Source organism: Lethenteron reissneri, chromosome 52, assembly GCF_015708825.2.
Source record: "Lethenteron reissneri isolate LAM-NWPU_2019-01 chromosome 52, ASM1570882v1, whole genome shotgun sequence".
NCBI classification, from domain to species: Eukaryota; Metazoa; Chordata; class Hyperoartia; order Petromyzontiformes; family Petromyzontidae; genus Lethenteron; species Lethenteron reissneri.
In genome coordinates, this window is record NC_083830.1 from 604,221 (window position 1) to 611,372 (window position 7,152).

Below are 7,152 nucleotides of genomic sequence, written 5' to 3' on the forward strand. Positions count from 1 at the left end.
CACTGATAATGTAGTTACTACACCACTGATTATGTAGTTACTACCACTGATAATGTAGTTACTACACTACTGATAATGTAGTCACTACACCACGCTAATGTAGTCACTACACCACTGATAATGTAGTCACTACACCACTGATAATGTAGTCCTACACACACACTGATAATGTAGTTACTACACCAGCGTCGTCCATGCTGATTGCATCTGTCAATCGCTGAGTAAGAACCACAGGCCCGCAGAAGGTTGCTTGGCCGGACGGTCTGCAGGCGCCAACAATGCTCTGCAGTTCTCTCCGTATAAAGATGTTTTCACCGTTTATTATAATATACGTGGGAGGAAAACAACCGGACCACTCGTATGAAAAACCCACGCACGCGAGGGGGCAACGCTCCACCCCGTGACAGACGTGAGACGTCACATCAGCCCACGCTTTTTGTGCTGGACTACAGCCGCAGTGTCGCCAAGGGAGCGATGGCGTTTTATTTCCTTTGGGGGGGAGCGGGGGGGGGGTGCGCTTCGTGAAAGGGTCGTTCGACTCGTGAGGAGCGAGTAGCATGAAGCAAGAGAGGAGGAGGAGGAGGGCGAGGAGGCGACCCAGCGTGGCCGGCCAGACAAAGCGCGGCCTGGACCTCCTAATGACTGGCGGTCGTATTTGGTAACAAAAAAAAATCGTCAAAAAAATATTTTTTTTGTTAACAAAAAAAAAATCGTCAAAAAAATCTTATTTTTTGTTAACAAAAAAAATCGTCACAAAAATTTTTTTTTTTTGTTAACAAAAAAAAATCCTCCCCCGAGACTGCTGCCACCCTAATGATGATTTACGGCGAGCCGATGATGAACGACAAACGGCGGACGGATCATCCCCCCCTCCCTCCTCCTCCCCCTCCTCCTCCTCCTTTGTGCGACCAAATTATTGCGCCGCGTTATTTCTTTATTTATATCCCATCGCTAATTCGATTTGCGAACTCGTTCACGAGTTTAGCACCGCGCGTGCCGAGAATGTGTCTCGAGGGAGGGGCTCGTCGGCGTTCGGAGGCAGCCGCGTTGCTCCTCCTGTCGGAGGGTGGCGGTGAAGCTTGGTGAAGGAGGGGGGGGGGGCGGTGAAATTGCAAAGGTCGTTGGGTGTAAGAAAGTGATCCCCCCATACTTTACACACTCGTCGTGAGTGATAATCCACGTGGGTACGCGCGTGCGTGTGTCCTGTAGATTTCCGGCAAGCTTAACGCGTGGTGAAGGTGTATCCTCCGCTGTATTGAACTAAAAAAGAAAGTTAACTAAACTCTGTTTTATTTTATTTTAGCAGGTAAGGCCCCACTGACCTCTATGCAGCGCTTTTTTTTTACAGAAGCGACCTGGCCTCATCACAAATGACAGCTCAACGAAGGGACTCATCATCATCGTCATCATCATCATCGTCATCATCGTCATCATCATCGTCATCATCATCATCATCGTCGTCGTCTTGTGGACCTTGAGAGCAGCCGAATTACTCGAGACGCGCGATGTGGATTCTAAACGTGGAGGGTGAAAACTGGAGGACCTGGAGAAAAAAAAATCACGCGACCACGTGGAGAGAGGAGAGAGACACGCAAACTCCAGATGTACATTTTGTGACTGAAAGCTTTCGTGACTGCAGAAATTCATATTCTTTTATTTATCATTTTATTGATAAAATAACATGAAAAAGAATATCTTTCGGTAAAGTCACGTAGATAGAAAAATTATAATAATAAAAAGAAAGCGAATAAAAATAAAATAAAAATAATAATGAATAAAGAACCAACGATTCCAAAATATACAGCGGGCGTCAGGGTCGGGATCGAACCCACGACCTCCTGCATACTGGACGAGGTAGTTAACATCTCCTCGCCATCGTGATGTGTATGACGATGATGACGACGATGACGATGATGATGAAAACACTCGTTCACGACTGATGATGTTGATGGCGAATAGCGCCAACGCGATGATTTTGACAAACGATGTAAATCCGACGACTGAAGATGATTTTGAAATATAAATGCACTCCCACACACACACTCACACGTACACACATTCACACACTCCCACACACACTCACACGTACACACATTCACACACACACTCACACGTACACAAACTCACACACTCCCACACACACTCCCACACACTCCCAAACACTCACATACACACACAACATAACTCACGCACTCACACGTACACACACTCACACGTACACACCACTCCCACACACTCACACGTACACACATTCACCACTCCCACCACACACTCACACGTACACACATTCACACACTCCCCACACACTCCCACCACACACTCACACGTACACACATTCACACACTCCCACCACACTCACACGTACACACATTCACACACAACTCACACGTACACAAACTCCCACACTCCACACACACTCCCACACACACTCCCACACACTCACATACACCCACATACATAACTCACGCACTCACACGTACACACACTCACACGTACACACTCACAGACTCCCACACACACACTCACACGTACACACACTCACACACTCCCACACACACTCCCACACACTCACATACACACACATACATAACTCACGCACTCACACGTACACACACTCACACGTACAAAAAGACAAAGATCCCCCATATAGCCTTAACAGACTGTAGGGGCAAGTGCTGTTAGCGAGCACCTATGAAGGCCGGAACGGTACACAAGGGGGTGGGTGGCGAGCACCACGCCCGACCGCCTTTGTCTCCCTATTGGCAATGTTTACACAATGCACCAGGTACTCATTTGAGGCTGAGTCGACCTAGGGGAGGCCCAGGACCGGTTCAGATAATCGTCACTTGTGTTGGCCGTGAGCGGGAATCGAACCCGGGTCGCCGGATTCATAGCGCAGCGCGCTAACCGCTACACCACCGCTCCCCCAACTCACACGTACACACACACTCCCACACACACATTCACACGTACACACATTCACACACTCCCACACACTCACTCACATATACACACATTCACACACTCCCACACACTCACTCACATGTACACACATCACACACTCCCACACACACTCACACGTACACACATTCACACACACACTCACACGTACACAAACTCACACACTCCCACACACACTCCCACACACTCGCATACACACACATACATAACTCACGCACTCACACGTACACACCTCACACGTACACCAGACTCCACACACACACTCACACGTACACACACTTACACACTCCTACACACACTCCCACACACTCACATACACACACATAATACTCACGCACTCACACGTACACACACTCACACGTACACACACACTCCCACACACACACTCACACGTACACACATTCACACACTCCCACACACTCACTCACACGTACACACATTCACACACTCCCACACACACTCACTACACATTCACACACACACTCACATGTACACACATTCACACACTCCCACACACTCACACACTCACATACACACACTCATACACTCCCACAAACTCACACACACACTCACACGTACACACACTCACACGTACACACACTCACACACTCATACGTACACACACTCACACACTCACGCACACTCACATACACACACTCATACATAACTCCACACTCACTAACACACTCATACAACCACTCACTTGCACACTCACTTACACACCACACTCACGCGCGCTCACAAATCACGGCCATCAAAATCCACACATGGCAATGAGTGGAATGATGGAAGTGATGACTGCGACATTCTCGATGCTGACCACGCACTTTTGTCCCTTCCGATGAACTAATAACGGCGGGCTGGGGGCTAGGGGACGCGTGGCCTGTTGGGCTGTGTGGGTGGGTGGGTGAGTGGTTGTGTGGGTGGGTGGTGAGTGGTTGTGTGGGTGGGTGGGTGAGTGGTTGTGTGGGTGGTGAGTGGTTGTGGGGTGAGTGAGTGAGTGAGTGGTTGTGTGGGTGGGTGAGTGGTTGTGTGGGTGGGTGGGTGATGGCTGTGTGGGTGGGTGAGTTGTTTGTGGGTGGGTGGGTGAGTGGTTGTGTGGGTGGGTGGGTGAGTGGTTGTGTGGGTGGGTGGGAGTGGTTTGTGGGTGGGTGAGTGGTTGTGTGGGGTGAGTGAGTGGTGTTTGTGGGTGGGTGGGTGAGTGGTTGTGTGGGGTGGGGGTGGTGGTTGTGTGGTGGGTGGGTGAGTGGTTGTGTGGGTGGGTGGGTGAGTGGTTGTGTGGGTGGGTGAGTGGTTGTGTGGGTGAGTGAGTGAGTGAGTGGTTGTGTGGGTGGTGAGTGGTTGTGTGGTTTGGTGAGTGGTTGTGTGGTTGGGTGAGTGGGTTGATGGGTGGGTGGGTTGATGGGTGGGTGAGTGGTTGTGTGGGTGTGAGTGGTTGTGGTGGGTGTAGTGTTGTGTGGCTGGGTGAGTGGTTGTGTGGTTGGGTGGGTGGGTTGATGGGTGGGTGAGTGGTTGTGTGGGTGGGTGAGTGGTTGTGTGGGTGAGTGGTTGTGTGGGTGGGTTGATGGGTTGATGTGTGGGTGAGTGGTTGTGTGGGTGGGTTGATGGGTGGGTGAGTGGTTGTGTGGGTGGGTGGGTGAGTGGTTGTGTGGCTGGGTGAGTGGTTGTGTGGCTGGGTGAGTGGTTGTTTGGCTGGGTGGGTGAGTGGGTGAGTGGATGTGTGGGTGGTTGGGTGAGTGGTTGTGTGAGTGGGTGGGTGGATTGCTGAGTGGGTGAGTGGTTGTGTGGGTGATTGAGTGGTTGTGTAGCTGAGTGGTTGGGTTGTTGGGTGGCTGTGTGGGTGAGTAGTGGGGTTGTTGTGTGGTTGAGTGGTTGGGTGGTTGGGTGGCTGAATGGTTGTCTGGGTGGGTGAGTGGTTGTGTGGCTGAGTGGTTGTGTGGTTGTGTGGGTGGGTTTCTGGGTGGGCGAGTGGTTGTGTGGGTGAGTGGCTGAGTGGTTGTGTGGCTGTGTGGGTGAGTGGCTGAGTGGGTGAGTGGTTGTGTGGCTGAGTAGTTGGGTGGCTGGGTGGGTGAGTGGTTGTGTGGCTGGGTGGGTTGTTGGCTGGGTGGGTGAGTGGTTGTGTGACTGAGTGGGTGAGTAAACGGCTGAGTGGGTGGGTGGCTGAGTGGGTGAGTGGTTATGTGGCTGGGTGGTTGGGTGGCTGACTGGTTGTGTGGCTGAGTGGGTGAGTGAGCGGCTGTGTGGGTGGGTGGCTGAGTGGGTGAGTGGTTGTGTGGCTGTGTGGGTTGCTGGGTGGGGGGATGGCTGGGTTGGTGACTGGCGAGGGGGGGCGGGGGGTTGCGTGGTTAGGCAAGTGGCTGTGGGGTCAGGGTTGGCGTGGGGCCACGTGTGGAGACCTGGGCCCAGGCTTGGGGAGTGGGGGAGCTGTGGTGAGGGGGGTGGGCACCGTTTATGATGAGTGTATTAACGAGCGGGCGAGCTATTCCCCGTTGATTAATGCGTCCGAGGCCGACACTCCGCGTGCCTCCGTGACTTTAATGAAGTCGCGGGGAGCGCGCGAGCGTGGCCGATTTGATAAACAGCGTAATTAGGGGGGCAGAGGCAAGGCAACGGTCGATAGGCGCCCCTTGTGTAACAGGGGGCCTACCCCCCCCCCCACACACACAACCCAACCGCACCAACTCACGGCTTGCCTCATACCTCACCCGCTCAGACAGCCACCCACTCACCCACTCACCCGTGTGGTTACCCTCACACGCACTGAGCCACCAGTCCACCGAGTCAGGCAGTCACCCGCTCACCCACCCGATCAGAGACCACTCGACCATATAACCGCCTATTCACCCCGTAATTCACTCGCTCGTCCACCCACGGCACATATACAGCCATGCACCATCTAACCACATATCCACCCTCGCAGCCATCCACCTGGTTATCTGCTTGCCCACTTACACAGCCGTCCACCACGTCACTCAACACCTTATCATCAGCCATTCACCCACTCAGCCGTCAACCCACCTGCCTACCCAGCAACCAGTCAGCCACTCACCTGCACACCCACCTGCCCCCCCTGCCCATGTATCGACTGGCTCACCGTATCACCCTAACCCGCCCGTTCATCTGACGTTGCCAGCCACCGATCCGTCCTGGCCCCAATTAATCGCCCGCGTACGCACACCACACACACCACACACCACACACACATCACACACACACACCACACAGACACACCACATACACACCACACACAGACACACACTCCTCATGTAGTCTCGTCCACACGCGCTCACACATGCGCACACAACACAACAATCGTGCATTTGTTTGAACGCGGAGTTTCAACGTGCTTTATTGTAATTAGCGTGCGTGGTTTACTTGATTGAACAATCTGTTTTGTATATGCATCGTCCTCTTCTTGGGGTGTGATAATCACGTAAGCGCTCTGGGCTTTCCAATCTCACCTGCACCACCACCTCACTTCGTCGTTTTAATCTCCGCCGTTTGTTTTTGACTTTGTGTCTTTTTTTTGGTGCGAATAAAAATTACATGTGCCACGGACCCGGCGACCCGGGTTCGATTCCCGCTCACGGCCAACATCAGTGGCGATTATCTGCACCGGTCCCGGGCCTCCTCCCCTAGGTCGACTCAGCCTCAAACGAAATCATCGCCAATGGGGGAGACAAAGGCGCTCGGGCGTGCCGCTGGCCACCCACCCACCTCGTGTGCCGTGGCGGAAATGGAACTCGGCTCGCCAAGGATTCGTGGCGCAGCGCGCTAACCACTGCGCCACCGCTCCCCGCCGCCCCTTCCACGCACGCAGACGCGCGGCAGAAAACTCGCGCGAGACGTAAGCGCGCACGCAAATTGATACAAATTAGAACGAAGAGAGTGAGTGGACGACGACCCGGAGGGGTTAATATTTTAACGCGAGAGCAAATTGAATCTCCGCTCCTTGCCCAACGAAATCAATTAGGGCCGCTGATGGCATTTTGTGTGTTCACGAGGCGCTCTGACCGCGGTCGCAGTCGGCGAGACGCGCGGAGTTGAGACCCGTACGTGCACAAAGACAAAGATCCCCCGGGTAGCCTCAACAGACTTGCTGTTGAGGGGCAGGGGCAAGTGCTACTCGATTTGAAGCTTTCGTGACTGCAAGGATTCATACTCTTAATTTATTTTTCGGTAAAGTCACGT